Raw genomic sequence first — 20,317 nt, 5'->3', positions numbered from 1 at the left:
AAAAGGAAAATAAGGCCCAAAAAATGAGAGAAAAAGAGAGAAGGGACAATGTTACTATCCTTTTTCCACACTTGTGCTTCAAACTAGCACCATGATCTTCATGATAGAAAGTCTCATATGTTATCACTTTCATATAATAGTGGGAATTTTACATTATAGAACTTGGCTTGTATATACCAATGATGGGCTTCCTCAAATGCCCTAGGTCTTCGTGAGTGAGCAAGTTGGATGCACACCCAATTAGTTTCTTTTTGAGCTTTCATACACTTATAGCTCTAGTCCATCCGTTGCATGGCAATCCCTACTCACTCACATTGATATTATTGATGGGCATCTCCATAGCCCATTGATACGCCTAGTTGATGTGAGACTGTCTTCTCCTTTTTGTCTTCTCCACAACCACCATTCTATTCCACATATAGTGTTATGTCCATGGCCCACGCTCATGTATTGCGTGAAGATTGAAAAAGTTTGAGAACATCAAAAGTATGAAACAATTTCTTGGCTTGTTATCGGGGTTGTGCATGATTTAAATACTTTGTGAGGTGAAAATAGAGCATAGCCAGACTATATGATTTTGTAGGGATAACTTTCTTTGGCCATGTTATTTTGAGAAGACATAATTTCGTAGTTAGTATGGTTGCAGTATTATTATTTTTATGTCAATATTAAACTTTTTCTTGAATCTTTCGGATCTAAATATTCATGACACAATAAAGAAAATTACATTGAGAATTATGCTAGGTAGCATTCCACATCAAAAATTCTGTTTTTATCATTTACCTACTCGAGGACGAGTAGGAATTAAGCTTGGGGATGCTTGATCGTCTCCAACGTATCTATAATTTTTGATTGTTCCATGCTATTATATTATCTGTTTTGGATGTAAATGGGATTTATTTTACACTTGTATATTATTTTTGGGACTAACCTATTAACCCAAGGCCCAGTGCAAATTGCTGTTTTTTGCCTATTTTCGTGTTTCGCAGAAAAGGAATATCAAACGGAATCCAAACGGAATGAAACCTTTGGGAGAGTTATTCTTGGGACAAACGTGAGCCAAAGGACTTGGAGTGGACGTCAAGAAACAAACAAGGAGTCCACGAGGCAGGGGGGCGCCCTCCCCCCTCGTGGCCCCCTGGTGGCTCAATCGACCTACTTCTTCGTCCTATATATACTCATATACCCTGAAAACAACCAGCAGCACCATGAAACCCTATTTCCACCGCCGCAAACTTTTGTACCCAAGAGATCCCATCTTTGGGCCTTTTCCGGAGCTCCGCCAGAGGGGGCATCGATCACGGAGGGCCTCTACATCAACTCCATGGCCTCTCCGGTGATGTGTGAGTAGTTTACTTCAGACCTTCGGGTCCATAGTTATTAGCTAGATGGCTTCTTCTCTCTCTTTGAATCTCAATACAAAGTTCTCCTCTATCTTCTTGGAGATCTATTCGATGTAACTCTTTTTTGCGGTGTGTTTGTCGAGATCCGATGAATTGTGGGTTTATGATCAAGTCTATCTATGAACAATATTTGATTCTTCTCTGAAATCTTTTATGTATGATTGGTTATCCTTGGAAGTCTCTTCAAATTATCAGTTTGGTTTGGCCTACTAGATTGATCTTTCTTGCAATGGGAGAAGTGCTTAGCTTTGGGTTCAATCTTGCGGTGCTCGATCCCAGTGACAGAAAGGGAAACGACACGTATTGTATTGTTGCCATCGAGGATAAAAAGATGGGGTTTATATCATATTGCTTGAGTTTATCCCTCTACATCATGTCATCTTACCTAATGTGTTACTCTGTTCTTATGAACTTAATACTCTAGATGCATGCTGGATAGCGGTCGATGTGTGGAGTAGTAGTAGTAGTAGTAGATGCAGGCAGGAGTCGGTCTACTTGTGAGGGACGTGATGCCTATATACATGATCATGCCTAGATATTCTCACAATTATTCGCTTTTCTATCAATTGTTGGACAGTAATTTGTTCACCCACCGTAATACTTATGATATCTTGAGAGAAGCCACTAGTGAAACCTATGGCCCCCGGGTCTATCTTTTATCATATAAGTTTCGAATCTATTTACTTTGCAATATTCACTTTCAATCTATATCATAAAAATACCAACTCGTAAGTGACTGTGAAGGGATTGACAACCCCTTTATCACGTTGGTTGCGAGGTTCTTATTTGTTTGTGTAGGTATGAGGGACTTGCGTGTGGCCTCCTACTGGATTGATACCTTGGTTCTCAAAAACCGAGGGGAATACTTACCCTACTTTGCTGCATCACCCTTTCCTCTTCAAGGGAAAACCAACGCAGTGCTCAAGAGGTAGCACAGGTACAACTAATTTTTTTGGTGTTTCATGTTCCATATCCATAACTAAAGATAGAGAACAACTTAGAACATGAAATAAAAACTACTTAGTGATAAAGCAAACAAGCACACACGAGAATATTCACCCCATGCTATTGCTCCCCGGCAACGGCGCCAGAAAAAGGTCTTGATAACCCACAAGTATAGGGGGTCATTTGTAGCCTTTTCCGATAAATAAGAGTGTTGTACCGAATGAGGAGCTAAAGGTAGAACACATATTCCCTCAAGTTTTATCCACCACCGATACAACTTGGTGCACGCTTGACGTTTGCTTTACCGGAAACAAGTATGAAACTAGAAGTACTTTGTAGGTGTGATAGGATAGGTTTGCAAGATAATAAAGAGCACATAAATAAAATCTAGGGTCTGTTTAGATAAATACACAACTAAGTTAGTTTTAGTAGAGAGTTTTTGTCAACAAGAAAGTTATTTGTCCCTAGGCAATCAATAGCAAGTACCGGTAATCATTCTTGCAACTTTATATGAGGGAGAGGCATGAGCTAACATACTTTCTTTACTTCAATCATATGCACTTATGATTGGAACTCTAGAAAGCATCTGCAACTACTAAAGATCATTAAGGTTATGAAACCCAACCATAGCATTTAGTATCAAGTCTTCTTTATTCCCATACGTCATACCCCACCTACTCGGGTTTAAGTTTCTGTCTCTCTCGCAACCCACCATAAGCGAACCATGAACATATTGCAACACGCTACAGCGGGGCCCCCTCACATTTGCGCGAGAACGGAGGGCACGGTAGGACACCAACATAAATAAGATATAAAATCATACCAACCAAGATCACGATTAACTCACAGGACAAAACGGATCTACTCAAACATCATAAGATAACCATAGATCATTAGGAAATAATACATTGAGTTGAGCACCATGTTTAAGTAGAGATTACAGCGTGGGGAAGAGGTGTTATACCTCTGCATTGAGGGGGAGAGAGTTGGTGTTGACGGTAGCAAGATTGTTGATGTAGATCGCCGTCCCGATCGTTGCCCCCGGTGGCACTCCGGTGCCACCGAAAGCGAGGGGGAGAGAGCCCCCTCCTTCTTCTTCTTCCATGGCCTCCTCCCTGGGTGGGCGAAGGGTTCCCCCTCTGGTTCTTGGTCTCCATGGCGGCGGAGGGGCAGGAGCCCCTCCGAGATTGGATCTCCCTCTCTATTATCTTCTGTTTCGCGTTCCCCAGATCTGGCAGATAACAGTTTCTTATATTCCCAGAGATCCATAACTCTGATTGCGCTGAGGTTTTAACATGATTTTTTCCGGATATAAGCTTCCTTGCGCCCTAAGTAGAGGTCCATCCGACGTACGAGGTGGGCACAATCCACCACTGCATGCCTGGCACAGGGGTGGTGCGCTGGTGTCTTGTGCCCTGTGTGGGCCTCCGTTTGCGGTGATTCCAACTCCCAAAAATAACATATATTCCAAAATAATTCTCCGTGAAATTTTATTGCATTTGGACTTCGTTTGATATGGATACTCTGTGATACAAAAAACATGCAGAAAACAGGAACTGGCACTTGGCACTGGATCAGTAGGTTAGTCCAATAAATCATATAAAAAGTTGCCAAAAGTATGTAAAACTTGTATAATATTGGCATGAAACCATCAAAAATTATAGATACAATGAAGACGTATCACCGAACAATCGGGAATGTAGGGTATAAACACGGGAGCGAGGCAACCCATCTTGGCAAAAACTTAAGTCATAGAGGTTCGTAGAATGGAAAAAAGCATATATAACAAGCGTTATAGGTAATGTAAGCTCCAAGCTTTTAATAATAAGCTTCATCCAAGAGGCCCCCAGTCATAGTGAGGTGTACACATTTAAAGATGTGTAGCCCTAATAGTTCGGCATATCTGAACATACACCGAGGAATATTTAAGAAGAAAGGAAGAGGAGAGAAAAAGGAAAAGGGACTAAGAAAAGGATGCGGCCGAACTATGCGTAGAATTTTCGGAGCAGAGCAGTGTTCCATGGATTTGGCTCGAGGCGATTATCCGATGCATTACAAAGGCTATAGGCTCCTCCTATGAGAATTTCGTCTATGATGAAGGGCCCCTCCAATTTTGGTTTGAGCTTATCCTTCTTCTTCTCAGGGAGGCGTAGAACAAGTACACCGACATTATAAGTCTTGGTCCACACTTCTCTGCTTTGGTATCTCCTAGCCTGTTGTTGATAAAATGCGGAACGGGCTCGTGCAATATCGCGCTCCTCTTCAAGGCCGTCCATGTCGTCCTACCGATCGAGCTCGGCTTCTCTCTCTTCATACATGTGCACTCGAGGTGAGTCATGAATAATATCGCAGGGCAAGATAGCTTCTGCGCCATACACCATGAAAAAAGGTGTGTATCCGGTCGTTGTATTAGGCGTAGTCCGCAGCCCCCAGAGCACGGAATCGAGTTCCTCAACCCAGTGCTAAGCTGACTCCTGAAGGGAGCGCATAGCTAGGGTTTAACACTTCTCATTATGAGGGCGCTAGCCCATTCAACCTATCCGTTTGTTTGAGGGTGGTGCACGAATGCATAATCGAGCTTGATGCCCAAGTTGGCGCACCAGTTTTTCACCTTGTCGGCTATAAAATTGGAGCCGTTATCTATGATAATGCTGTGCGGGACACCATAACGGTGTACCATGCCGGATATAAAGTCGATCACTGGCCCTGCTTCAGCTGTTTTTACTGGTTTGGCCTCTATCCACTTAGTGAATTTATCCACCATGACTAGTAAATACTTCTTCTTGTGGCTTCCCCCTTTAAGGGGTCGGACCATATCAAGCCCCCAGACTGTGAAAGGCCAGGTAATGGGGACTGTTCTTAATGCAGTGGGAGGCATATGACTATGATTGGTTGAAAGCTGACATCCCACGCAGCTTTGCATAACGGTTTGTGTGTCCGCTCGGTCCATTGGCCAAAAGAAACCTGTCCGGGAAGCCTTGCTTATGAGGGTCCGAGCTGCGGCGTGATGGCCGCCTATGCCAGCATGTATTTCAGCCAAGAGTTGTCGTCCCTCCTCTTCGGAGATGCACCTTTGGAGGACTGCAGTAGCGCTTTTCTTGTAAAGCTCACCTTTGTGAACTTTATAGGATTTAGAACTCCGAACTATTCGACGAGCCTCATTTTGATCATCAGGAAGCTCCTACCTATTAAGGTAGGTCAGGAAAGGTTTAGTCCATGGAGCAATAACGGCCATGATTACATGGGCGGAGGGTGCTATTTTGGTACCCGAACCTTGATACATCTCCAACGTATCTATAATTTTTTATTGTTCCATGCTGTTTTGTTGTCAATCTTGGATGTTTTATAATCATTTTATATCATTTTTTGGTACTAACCTATTGACATAGTGCCGGTTCCTGTTTCTTCCATGTTTTTTACATCGCAGGAAATAAATATCAAATGGAGTCCAAATGGCATGAAACTTTACGATGATTTTTCATGGGCCAAACGGAAGCACATGGGTCCTGGTTGCACCTGGGGGTGCCCCGAGGGGGGCACAACCCACCAGGGTGCGCTAGGAGGCCCTGGCGCGCCCTGGTGGGTCGTGCCCACCTCGGGTGCCCTCGGACCGCCTCTTTGCTATATAAATACCCAAATATTCCCAAAACCCTAGGGGAGTCGAAGAAATATTCATCTAGCCACCGCGGAGTCCAGAAACACCAGATCCAATCTAAACACCACCACGGAGGGGTTCACCACTTCCATTGCTGCCTCTCCGATGATGCGTGAGTAGTTCTTTGTAGACCTTCGGGTCCGTAGTTAGTAGCTAGATGGCTCCATCTCTCTCTCTTGATCCTCAATACAATGGTCTCTTGGAGATTGATATGACATAACTCTTTTGCAGTGTGTTTGTTGGGATCGATGAACTTTGAGTTTATGATCAGATCTATGTTTTCATATCCATGAAAGTACCTGAGTTTTTTTGATCTCTTTTATGCATGATATCTTATAGCCTTTTGTATTTATTCTCCGATATTTGGGTTTTGTCTGGCCAACTCAATCTATTTATCTTGCAATGGGAAGAGGTTCCCGGTAGTGGGTTCGATCTTACGGTGCTTGATCCGAGTGACAGAAAGGGAACCAACACGTATGTATCATTGCTACTTTGGATAAAAAGACAAGATCTATATCTACCGCCATATAGATAAATGGATCTTGTCTACATCATGTCATCGTTCTTATTGCATTACTCTGTTTTTCCATGAACTTAATACACTAGATGCATGCTGGATAGCGGTCGATGTGTGGAGTAATAGTAGTAGATGTAGGCAGGAGTCGGTGTACTAATGTTGGATGTGATGCCTATGTAATGATCATTGCCTGGATATCATCATAATTATTTGAAGTTCTATCAATTGCCCAACAGTAATTTGTTTACCCACCGTTTTCTATTTTCTCAAGAGAAGCCACTTGTGAAACCTACGGCCCCTGGGTCTTATTTCTCATATATTTGCCTTTGCGATCTACTTTTTCCTTGCTTTTATTTTCAGATCTATTAAACCAAAAATCTAAAAATACCTTGTTGCAATTTATTTTATTTGGCGTTCGATCTATCAATATTTACAACCTTTTTACCGTCACGCACCAATTTATGGCGCCGTTACCCGAAAGGGATTGACAACCCCTTTAACACGTCGGGTTGCGAGGTGTTGTTATTTGTCTATAGGGGGGTATTTACGTTGTGTTGCTTGGTTCTCCTACTGATTCGATACCTTGATTTCATAACTAAAGTAAATACTCTACCGTCGCTGTGCTACATCATCCCTCCCTCTCCGGGGAAATACCGACGTAGTTCCAGCTGCCATCAAGGAGAATTTCTGGCGCCGTTGCCGGGGAGGATCTTCATCATAACCAGGTTCCTAATCACAAATCTCATCTCCATGCAATTTACATTATCCGCCATTTGCCTCTCGTTTTCCTCTCCCCCACTTCACAAAAATTTGCTGTTTTATTCGCCTCTCTTTTTCTGTTCGCCGTTTTCTTGCCAGATCTATTTTTGTGTGTGTGATCTTGTTTACCATTATGGATAATTCCTCCTCTATTGCTTGCACTCCCGAGAATGAGGTTCTCAACTTTAAACAAAGGGGAGGAGAAAGTTTAAAAGATGCTTGGTATAGAATTTTCAATGCTCATAATAGATCTATCTGTAAGCAATCTACCGTTGTGCTTTTGCGGTGTTTTTATGTTGGCATCACCACTTGGTAAAGATTCATCCTTGATACAATTACCGGTGGAAATTTCTTAATGAGTCCTCCTCTTGATGCTCTTAATGCTATGGGAAATTTAGTGGGCTCACCACCTCTTATGGTTAATGAAACAATTTTGACTCTTAAGCATGTTATGGAAAGACTAGATGCTATTGAAAAGAAAATGATCACCGAAGATCATATGGAAAATATACATAAAAGAATGCATAATTTTGCTACTAATCTTGGGTCAAAGGCGGGCGATATTTTTAAGTTGTTAAAAGAGAGGGGTACCTTGATCCATGAAAGAATAGAAGAAAGTCCATCTCGGATTGATAAACTGGAAGAAATCTTTAGTAATTTAAGCACGGCTTTTAGTACCACTAAAATTATTGAGGAAACTACCATAAAGAGTAGGAGATCCAAAAACAAGGTGCAACCTCGAGTGATAGCAATAAAGGAGATCTTAAGATGATTAGTATCCACCCTGATTTTGTTGAAGTGATAAGAGTTCCTTTTTGCAAAAATGAAATCATTGAATTGATTCCTAGGAGTGTTGTTATTGACAATATTTATGCTAAATCTTTGAGGGATTCTAAGTGCTTTATTGAAGAGTTGGACAAGGATGACAAAACTTAGATCCTTGCTATATGCCTAGCTAAGGGCGTAAAACTATAGCGCTTGTTGGGAGGCAACCCAATGAATAAAATTTATTTTTGCTTTTTGCTTTGTGTTCTTGAGTGTTAGCACAATTATGCTACTGTTATGATTGGGGGTTTTATGTTTTAATTAGTGTTTGTGCCAAGTAAAGCCTTTAGGATCTTTTTGGGCAATAGTTGTTCGGTCTTGCTGAAAAAACCCAGAAAGTTTGCACTCACAAAATTAATTTTCATCTTTTACCAGAGAGCGATAAAATACCCATTCCAATTGCAGTAGATCAATATACAAATTTCTCAGGTCGTCCTAATTTTGCAGTGTTTTTGGAGTTATAGAAGTATTCAAAAAAGTCAGATTTCTACAGACTTTTCTGTTTTGACAAATTCTGTTTTCTTTGTATCGTGTGCTTATTTTGGTGGCTCTATGGTTTTCTTTGATGAGTTTTTGCCATAGAAAAGTTGGAATACAGTAGATATAATACAAAAACAAAATATGAGTTGGTTTGATAGAACACTTATAGTAGTCGTTTATTATTCTTATACTAACGGATCTCACGAAGGCTTTGTTGAATTTTGTGTGATTGAAGTTTTCAAGTTTTGGGTTATCTTACGATGGATGGAGGAATGATGTAAGAGCCTAATATTGGGGATGCCCCAGAATCCCAAGCTATTATACAAGAATGAGCAACCAACTAAGCTTGGGGATGCCCCCGAGTGGCATCCCCGCTTTCTTCCAACAACTATCGGTATTTTACTCGAGACTATATTTTTATTCGTCACATGATATGTGTTTTGCTTGGAGTGTCTTGTATGATATGTGTCTTTGCTTGATTTATTTTGTGTTTTAAGTTATCAATCCTTGCTGGACACACCTATTTGATAGAGCCAAAATTATATCATGACTTGTTAGAATTGCTCTCTATGCTTCACTTGAATCTTTTATGAGCTAGGACTTTCTCTAGTGCTTCACTTATATGTTTTTGAGCACGGTGTGCTTAGTATTTCTGAAGAAATTCTATCTTTCTTAAATTAAATTATTTTGAGAGAAATAAAATTTGTTATTCTCATGATCTTCACTTATACTTGGTTGAGCTTATGAAAAGCAACACATGAAAATTAGTGCCAAAGCGATAGATATCCAAGAAGGATAAAGTAAGAGAAAATGTCATGAAGATCATTGGACAAAATAAACTTGATTCTTAGTAATAGTTTTGAGATATGATGATGTCATATGTGAGTTATGTTGATGAGTAATTGTGTTCTATTAAGAATATGGGTGCTAAGGTTTGTGATTCCCTATGCAAGTACGAAAGTCAATAGTCATGCAATGAAAATTATATCCTACTTGTGGTGCATTATTCGGTGTTAACTATGCTTACTACTTGCTTATGAGATTATTCGTTTCTTGGTTGGTCGCTTCCCGATATTTTGCTAGCCTTCATTTTGCACTAGGTATGACCTCTACTTGTGCAATCAAAATCCCTTCAACCAGTTTTGCCACATGAGTCTACTATATCTACCTATATGCGGTATTCTTTTGCCGTTCTAAGCAAATTTGCATGTGCCATCTCTAATTTTCAAAATAAACTTCTCTTTTGTGTGTTTGTTTCACTCGCGGAGTGGTGAGGGGTGGCTAATATTTTCCATGCTAGATGTGTTATTCTCAAGATGAGTGTTTATTCACTTATCATTGCACGAGAGTAAGGCAAAGGTATTAGGGATGCCCAGTCCCGAAATGCAAAAATAAATGAATTTAGTTTATGTTGTCAAATAATAAATTCCTTGGAAAGTGTTGGTATGGAGGGCACCCGTGGATACAGTTATCCATGGAAAGTGAAAGTTATGGTGGAAAAAGGAATAAACTTTATTTTTTATTTGGGAACCGCCTATGATATATCCATGCATGGAAAGTTTGGGAACTCTAAGTTGTTTTCCTTGATGGGATGGATACACCTCCCAAAATGTTTTTATCTCAAATTTTTCGTTTTGAACGCTGGCACCTCTACAAATCCCTACTTCCCTCTACGAAGGGACTATCTTTTACTTTATGCAACTTTTATTTTTTGAAAATTGAGTCTACATCTTTTCTCATAAAAAGCACCAACTAGGAGGCAATATGATCGTGCCCAAGTATTGGGTGCAGTTAATATTCGAGTGTGTTTCATGAATGGGTCAATGTTTGAGCATGATGGGATAGGGATAATTTATTTTAGCATTGATATTTTGAAAGACATGATTGCTTGTTGATATGCTTGAGTATCTAAATTATTATGTCAAAACTAGACTATTGCTTTGATTCACATGAAATCCAAATGTCCATGCTCTAAAGAAAAGAATATGATATGACTTGATGAACAACACTCCACATCAGAAATTCTGTTTTTATCACTTACCTACTCGAGGATGAGTAGGAGTTAAGCTTGGGGATGCTAATACGTCTCCAACGTATCTATAATTTTTTATTGTTCCATGTTGTTTTATTATCAATCTTGGATGTTTTATAATCATTTTATAGTCATTTTATATCATTTTTGGTACTAACCTATTGACATAGTGCCCAGTGCCAGTTCCTATTTTTTCCATGTTTTTTACATCGCATGAAATCAATATCAAACGGAGTCAAAATGGCACGAAACATTACGATGATTTTTTGTGGGCCAAAAGGAAGCAGATGGGCCCTGGTTGCACCTGGGGGGTGCCCCAAGTGGGGCACAACCCACCAGGACACGCCAGGAGGCCCTGGTGTGCCCTCGTGGGTTGTGCCCACCTCGGGTGCACCCCGGACCGCCTCTTTGCCCTATAAATATACAAATATTCCCAAAACCCTAGGGGATTCGACGAAATATTCATCCAGCTGTCGCAGAGTCCAGAAACACCAGATCCAATCTAAATACCATCACAGAGGGGTTCACCACTTCCATTGGTGTCTCTCCGATGATGCATGAGTAGTTCTTTGTAGACCTTCGGGTTCGTAGTTTGTAGCTAGATGGCTTCATCTCTCTCTCTCTCTCTTGATCCTCAATACAATGGTATCTTGGAGATCCATATGGTGTAACTCTTTTGCGGTGTGTTTGTTGGGATCGATGAACTTCGAGTTTATGATCAGATCTATGTTTTTATATCCATGAAAGTATTTGAGTTTCTTTGATCTCTTTTATGCATGATCTATTATAGCCTCGTATTTGTTCTCCGATATTTGGGTTTTGTCTGCACAACTCGATCTATTTATCTTGCAATGGGAAGAGGTGCGCGGTAGTGGGTTCGATCTTACGGTCCTTGATCTCAGTAACAGAAAGGGAACCGACACGTATGTATCGTTGCTAGTAAGGATAAAAAGACGAGATCCATATCTACCACCATGTTGATAAACGGATCTTGTCTACATCATGTCATCATTCTTATTGCATTACTCCGTTTTCCATGAACTTAATACACTAGATGCATGCTGGATAGCGGTCGATGTGTGGAGTAATAGTAGTAGATGTAGGCAGGAGTCGGTCTACTAATGTTGGATGTGATGCCTATGTAATGATCATTGCCTAGATATCATCATAATTATTTGAAGATCTATCAATTGCCCAACAGTAATTTGTTTACCCACCGTTTTCTATTTTCTCAAGAGAAGCCACTTGTGAAACCTACGGCCCCTGGGTCTTATTTCTCATATATTTGCCTTTGCGATCTACTTTTTCCTTTCTTTTATTTTCAGATCTATTAAACCAAAAATCCAAAAATACCTTGCTGCAATTTTTTTATTTGGTGTTCGATCTATCAATATTTACAACCTTTTTACCGTCACGCACCAATTTATGGCGCCGTTACCCGAAAGGGATTGACAACCCCTTTAACACGTCGGGTTGCGAGGTGTTGTTATTTGTGTGCAGGGGGCTATTTATGTTGTGATGCTTGGTTCTCCTACTGATTCGATACCTTGGTTTCATAACTAAGGGAAATACTCTACCATCGCTGTTCTACATCATCCCTCCCTCTTCGGGGAAATACCGACGTAGTTCCAGCTGCCATCAAACCCCCGATGATATATGTATTGTGTTCGGCTGCTGCGGGTATGATCGGGTCCGGACTAGCATTGCCTCTCTCATCCTACCATACCATGGATGGCTTAAAGAGCCTTTCCACAAAGGTGTTAGGCTGGACGGGATCGCGTTTGGCGCCCATTCGAGCAAGGATGTCTGTTGCCTGGTTACTGTCTCGAGCACATGATGGAACTCGAGCCCCTCCAACCGAGCTGATATTTTGAGTACGACGTTTCGATACGCCGCCATTTTCGGATCTTTTGCATCGAACTCTCCATTTACTTGGGATATTGCAAGATTTGAATCACTGCACACCTCTAGGCATTGTATGCCCATGGAGACAGCCAATCAGAGACCATGCAGAAGTGCCTCGTATTCGGCTGCGTTAGAGTCCGTATACATGATTTGCAGTACGTAGTAGACTGTGTCCCCCGTAGGGGATGCCAAAATGACACCAGCCCCCAGTCCGACTAGCATTTTAGAGCCATCAAAGTACATGATCTAGTTGGAGTATGTACCGTACTCTTTAGGGAGCTCGGCTTCCTTCCACTCGGTGACGAAGTCGGCCAGCACCTGTGATTTAATAGCTCGGCGCGGCTTGTATGTTATTTCAAATGGTAAGAGCTCAATGGCCCATTTGGCTATGCGGTCGGTGGCATCCCGATTATTTATTATGTCATTGAGTGGTACTTCGGATGGCACCGTGATCGAACACTCTTCAAAATAGTGCCGTAGCTTTTGGGATGCGATAAAGACTTCATAAGCTATCTTCTAATAGTGAGGGTATCGGGATATGCATGGTGTAAGGACCGCCGATACATAGTATACTGGTTTATGGATGGGGAATTTGTGTCCCTCTTCCTCTCGCTCGACGACGAGTACGGGCTCACTACCTGGTGAGTTGCGGATATATAGAGCAACATAGGCTCGCCAACACCTGGGGCGGCTAGGATTGGATTGCCTGCTAATAAGGTTTTTATTTCTTCTAATCCAGCTGTAGGCGCATCCGCCCATTCGAAGTGGTCGGTGCATCGAAGCAGTCAATAAAGTGGTAACGCATTTTCTCCCAGTTTGGAGATGAAGTGACTCAAGGCTCCCATACACCCAACTAGTTTTTGGACCTGCTCTAGGTCTGTTGACATGGCCAATTGTGACAAGGCTCGAATTTTGGTTGTGTTCTCTTTGATTCCTCTATGGGAAACAATGAACCCGAGCAGTTTTCTGGCTGGAACGCTGAAAACACATTTTCCGGATTAAGTGACATGTCATATGTTCGGAGGTTGTCAAATGTGAGGCAGAGATCGTCCACCAATGATTCAACGTGTTTAGTATGGATGACCACGTTGTCCACATACGCTTCCACTGTCTTGCCGATTTGTTTTTTCAAACATGTTTGAATCATGCGTTGGTAAGTGGCACAAGTGTTTTTAAGCCTAAAGGGCATAGTGTTGAAACAAAAAAGCCCGTATGGGGTAATAAATGTTGTTGCAGCCTGGTTGGACTCCTTCATCTTAATCTGATGGTATCCGGAGTACGCAGCAAGGAAACACAATGAGTCGTGTCCTGCGGTTGAGACAATAATTTGGTCAATGCGGGGTAGCGGGAAAGGGTCCTTAGGGCAAGCTTTATTGAGGTCTTTGAAATCGACACAAAGGCGCTAGGATTTATCCTTCTTATGCACCATTACCAAGTTGGCTGGCTAGTCCGGGTGCTTGATTTCTCTAATGAACCCGTCCTCGAGTAGTTTGGCTAGCTCCTCTCCCATAGCTTGTCGTTTGGGTTCGGAAAATCGCCGTAGCGTTTGCTTGACTGGTTTGAACCCTTGATTATGTTGAGGCTATGTTCGGCCAGTCTGCATGGGATCCCGGGCATGTCCGAAGGGTGCCAGGCAAAAATGTCCCAATTTTTGTGCAGGAACGCTCATAGGGCAGCATCGACCATCGGATCCAGCTGTGCTCCAATGGATGATGTTTTGTTAGGATCCGTTGGGTGCACTTGAAATTTAACTATTTCATCTGCTTGTCTAAATTAGGTGGATTTTGGCCTCTCATCGAGGATCACATCATCTTTGCCCACTGTTGATCGCAGGGTGGTTAGTTCTTCCGCCGCGAGTGCTTTGGATAGTGCCTCGAGGGCCAAGGATGCAGTCTTGTTTTCAGCGTGGAGTGCTATGTCTGGATCACTGGTGATAGTGATTACTCCGTTGGGCCCTGGCATTTTATGATTCATGTACCCGTAATGGGGTATGACTTGGAAGTATGAGAAGGCGTCTCGCCCCAAAAGGGCGTGATATCCGCTGTTGAATGGGGCCACGATTGAATCTGGAGCTTGAAAAATCTCCAAAGTCACCAGTTCAGGTCCAGGAAGATCCAAGTACTTTCCGGGCTCTATGTCCGACCCTGAGTTTGACGTGAAGCCTCATCCCAAGGGAGGGTGTCCGACTCGAGGGGCTTGGAGATCCGGACATAGCTGGTCTTTAACTTAGGGGAAGAAATGTTTTCGGCTCGTTCCTTAATGACCGCTACCAGATGGGTGATTGGTGGGGACTTGATTCCCCTTTGATTAGGTTTGAGCCTGATCCGATCATAGTCTATTGCAAGCCCTAGGGCCGTGATGCGATCTAGCAGCTCGTTCAAGGACAAGACATCCGCCGGATCCATCTTTTTGGAGTGTTTGAGGCTGATGCAGAGGTGATGTTTGGTGATTGTGGGGGCTGACGTTGGCTTAACGGCCGTGCGAGCACCCATGGTGAAACCGCGGAGTTGGAGGACCAGTCCCAAAGTTAGGTTCCTCCCAGAAGTGATATCATTATTGATGACAAGGCGAGCCATCGATCCTTCTATCGACATCACAATGGAACTCTAAATGAAAGCACCAATGTCGGTGCCAAAACCGTCCGATCTCGGGTAGGGGCCCCTGAATTGTGCGTCTGAGGAGCGAGGGTAACAAGGGACAAGTGGGACACAATGTTTACCCAGTTTCAGGCCCTCTTGATGGAGGTAAAACCCTACATCCTGCTTGATTGTATTTGATGAGTATAAGAGTTGCAAGAGTTGATCTACCTCGAGATCGTAATGGCTAAACCCTAACTGTCTAGCCTATTAGAATTCTGATAGCCTCTATGGACTAACCCTTCGGTTTATATATACACCGGAGGGACCTAGGGTTATAGAGAGTTGGTTTGTGGGGGAAGGAAATAACATATTCGGACGCCAATCTTGACATCCACACATAAGGGAGTCCTACCCGGACACAGGGGGAAAGTCCTCTGCTTGTATCTTCACGGCCCATCAGTTCGGCCCGTATCAAATATCCCGGACACCCGAGGACCCCCTAATCCAGGACTCCCTCACCCGTAGCATGCACGTATGGTGAACTGTTATGTGATAAAGTCAGAGCATGATTTATTTATTGATTATCTTCCTTATGAGTGGAGGTCGGGGACGAGCGATGGTCTTTTCCTACCAATCTATCCCCCTAGGAGCATGCGCATAGTACTTCGTTTAATAGACTTTTGCAATAAGTATATGATTTCTTTATGACTAATGTTGAGTCCATGGATCATACGCACTCTCACCCTTCCACCATTGCTAGCCTCTCTAGTGCCGCGCAACTATCGTCGGTACCATAAACCCACCATATAACTTCCTCAAAACAGCCACCGTACCTACCTACTATGGTATTTCCATAGCCATCCCATGATATATTGCCATGCAACTTTCCATCGTTCCATTTATTATGACACACTCCATCATTGTCATATTTCTTTGCATGATCATGTAGTTGACATCGTATTTGTCGCAAATCCACCGTTCATAACTCTTTCATACATGTCACTCTTGATTCATTGCACATCCCGGTACACCGCCGGAGGCATACACATAGAGTCATATTTTGTTCTAAGTATCGAGTTGTAATTCCTAAGTTGTATGTAAATAAAAGTGTGATGATCTTCATTATTAGAGCATTGCCCCATGTGAGGAAAGGATGATGCAGACTATGATTCCCCCACAAGTCGGGATGAGACTCTGGATGAAAAATAAAAAAAGAGGCCAAAAAAATGAGAGAAGGCCCAAATAAAAAATGAGAGAAAAGAGAGATGGGGCAATGCTACTATCCTTTTAACACACTTATGCCTCAAAGTAGCACCATGATCTTCATGATAGAGTGTCTCCTATATTTTCACTTTGATTTACTAGTGGGAATTTTTCATTATAGAACTTGGCTTGTATATTCCAATGATGGGCTTCCTCAAATTGCCCTAGGTCTTCGTGAGCAAGAAAGTTGGATGCACACCCACTTAGTTTCTCTTTGAGCTTTCTTAAACTTATAACTCTAGTGCATCCGTTGCATGGAAATCCCTACTCACTCACATTGATATCTATTGTGTTGGCGAACTTAGTACTTTCAAACAAATTCCTACGCACACGCAAGATCATGGTGATGCATAGCAACGAGAGGGGAGATTGTTGTCTACATACCGTCGTAGACCGTAAGCCTAAGCATTATGACAATGCGGTTGATGTAGTCGTAGATCTTCACGATCGACCGATCCTTGTACCGAAAGTACGACACTATAACCCACAAGTATAGGGGATCACAATAGTTTTCGAGGGTAGAGTATTCAACCCAAATTTATTTATTTGACACAAAGGGAGCCAAAGAATATTCTCAAGTATTAGCAGCTGAGTTGTCAATTCAACCACACCTGGATAACTTAATATCTGCAGCGAAGTGTTTAGTAGCAAAGTAATGTGATAGTAGTGGTAATAGTAGCAAAAGGTAACGATAGCAAAAGTAATGTTTTTGGTGTTTTGTAGTAAGGATAACAATAGCAACGAAAAAGTAAATAAGCGAAGAACAATATATGGAAAGCTCGTAGGCAATGGATCGGTGATAGAGAATTATGCCGGATGTGGTTCATCATGTAACAGTCATAACCTTGGGTGACACAGAACTAGCTCCAACTCATCAATGTAATGTAGGCATGTATTCCGAATATAGTCGTACGTGCTTATGGAAAAGAACTTGCATGACATCTTCTGTCCTACCCTCCCGTGGCAGTGGGATCCTAGTGGAAACTAAGGGATATTAAGGCCTCCTTTTAATAGTGTACCGGACCAAAGCATTAACACATAGTGAATACATGAACTCCTCAAACTACGGTCATCACCGGGAGTGGTCCCGATTATTGTCACTTCGGGGTTGCCGAATCATAACACATAGTAGGTGACTATAGACTTGCAAGATAGGATCAATAAATCACATATATTCATGAAAACATAATAGGTTTAGATCTGAAATCATGGCACTCGGGCCCTAGTGACAAGCATTAGGCATGGCAAAGTCATAGCAACATCAATCTCAGAACATAGTGGATACTAGGGATCAAACCCTAACAAAACTAACTCGATTACATGATAAATCTCATCCAACCCATCACCGTCTAGCAAGCCTATGATGGAATTACTCCCGCACAGCGGTGAGCATCATGAAATTGGTGATGGAGGATGGTTGATGATGACAACGGCGACGGATTCCCCTCTCTGGAGCCCCGAACGGACTCCAGATCATCCCTCCCAAGAGAGTTTAAGGCTTGGCGGCAGCTCCATATCATAAAACACGATGAATCCTTCTCCTTTATTTTTTTCTCCCCGAACACAAATATATGGAGTTGGAGTTGAGGTCGGTGGAGCTCCAGGGGGCACGAGGCAAGGGGGCGCCCAGGGGGCAGGCGCGCCCCCACCCTCGTGGCTAGGGTGTGGGCCCCCTGGCCTTGATTCTTTGCCAGTATTTTTTATTATTTCCAAAAATAATCTCCGTGGAGTTTCAGGTCATTCCGAGAACTTTTGTTTCTGCACATAAATAACACCATGGCAATTCTGCTGAAAACTGCGTCAGTCCGGGTTAGTTCCATTTAAATCATGCACGTTAGAGTCCAAAACAAGGGCAAAAGTGTTTGGAAAAGTAGATACGACGGAGACGTATCAACTCCCCCAAGCATAAACCTTTGCTTGTCCTCAAGCAATTCAGTTGACAAACTATAAGTGATAAAGAAAAATTTTACAAACTCTGTTTGCTCTTGTTGCTGTAAATATGTAAAGCCAACATTCAAGTTTTCAGCAAAGATTATGAACTAACCATATTCACAATAACTCTTAGGTCTCATGTTTACTCATATCAATGGCATAATCAACTAGCGAGCTATAATAATAAATCTCGGATGACAACACTTTCTCAAAACAATCATAATATGATATAACAAGATGGTATCTCGCTAGCCCTTTCTGAGACCGCAAAACATAAATGCAGATCACATTTATAGATCAAGGACTGATTACACATTGTAATTCATGGTAAAAGAGATCCAGTCAAGACATACTCAATGTAAACTAACATTAATGAATGCAAATGAAAGCGGTTCTCTCCAACTGGTGCTTTTTAATAAGAGGATGATGACTCAACATAAAAGTAAATAGATAGGCCCTTCACAGAGGGATGCAGGGATTTGTAGAGGTGCCAGAGCTCGATTTTGAAATAGAGATGAATAATATTTTGAGCGGTATACTTTCATTGTCAACATAACAACCAAGAGATGGCGATATCTTCCATGCTACACACATTATAGGCGGTTCCCAAACAGAATGGTAAAGTTTATACTCCCCCTCCACCAACAAGCATGAATCCATGGCTTGCTCGAAACAACGAGTGCATCCAACTAAAAAAAGTCCCAGGGGGAGTTTTGTTTGCAATTATTTTGATTTGATTTGCATTAAGCATGGGACTGGCATCCCAGTGACCAGCCATTTTCTCGTGAATGAAGAGCGGAGTCCACTCCTCTTGAGAATAACCCGCCTAATATGGAAGACACGGACAACCCTAGTTGATACATGAGCTATTCGAGCATACAAAACAGAATGTTTATTTGAAGGTTTAGAGTTTGGCACATACAAATTTACTTGGAATGGTAGGTAGATACTGTATATAGGTAGGTATGGGGGACTCATATGGAATAACTTTGGGGTTTATGGAATTGGATGCACAAGCAATTTTCCCGCTTAGTACAGGTGAAGGCTAGAAAAAGACTGGGAAGCGACCAGCTAGAGAGCGACAACAGTCATGAACATGCATTAAAATTAATCAACACCGAATGCAAGCATGAGTAGGATATAATGCACCATGAACATAAATATCGTAGAGGCTATGTTGATTTTGTTTCAACTACATGCGTGAACATGTGCCAAGTCAAGCCACTTGAATTGTTCAAAAGAGGATACCACCCTATCATACCATATCACAACCATTTTAATAGCATGTTGGCACGCAAGGTAAACCATTATAAGCTCCTAGCTAATTAAGCATGGCATAAGCAACTATAATCTCTAATTGTCATTACACACATGTTTATTCATAATAGGCTGAATCAAGAACGATGAGCTAATCATATTTACAAAAACAAGAGAGGTCGAGTTCATACCAGCTTCTCCCATCTCAATCAGTCCATCATATATCATCATAATTTCCTTTCACTTGCACGACCAAACGATGTGAATAATAATAACAGTGCACATGCATTGGGCTAAGCTAGAATCTGCAAGCATTCAATAAGCAGGAGAAGACAAGGCAATATGGACTCTTGGTTAAATCAACAATAATGCATATAGGAGTCACTTCAACAATTTAATCATGGTCTTCTCCTATCGACCCCCAAAGAAAAGAAAAGAAATAAAACTATTTCCACGGGAAAGCTCCGAACAAGCAAAAGAAGAAGAGGAAATCTTCTTGGGTTTTCTTTTTAATTACTACTACAAGCATGGAAATTAAAACTAGCTAAAAGCTACAACTAATTTTTTTTGTTTTTCTTAAGGTTTATCAAACACACAAGAAGAAAGCATAAAAAGGAAATAAACTATCATGGATATTCCAATGAAGAAGTATGAGCACCGACATCTAGCAATGAGTGTGTGAACATAAATGTAATGTCGGTGGGAAATACGTACTCCCCCAAGCTTAGGCTTTTGGCCTAAGTTAGTCTATGGCCATGGCTGGCC

This window comes from Triticum aestivum, chromosome 7A, assembly GCF_018294505.1.
Source record: "Triticum aestivum cultivar Chinese Spring chromosome 7A, IWGSC CS RefSeq v2.1, whole genome shotgun sequence".
NCBI lineage: Eukaryota > Viridiplantae > Streptophyta > Magnoliopsida > Poales > Poaceae > Triticum > Triticum aestivum.
The sequence above is the reverse complement of the archived record's forward strand: the minus strand, read 5'-3'. Positions refer to the sequence as shown.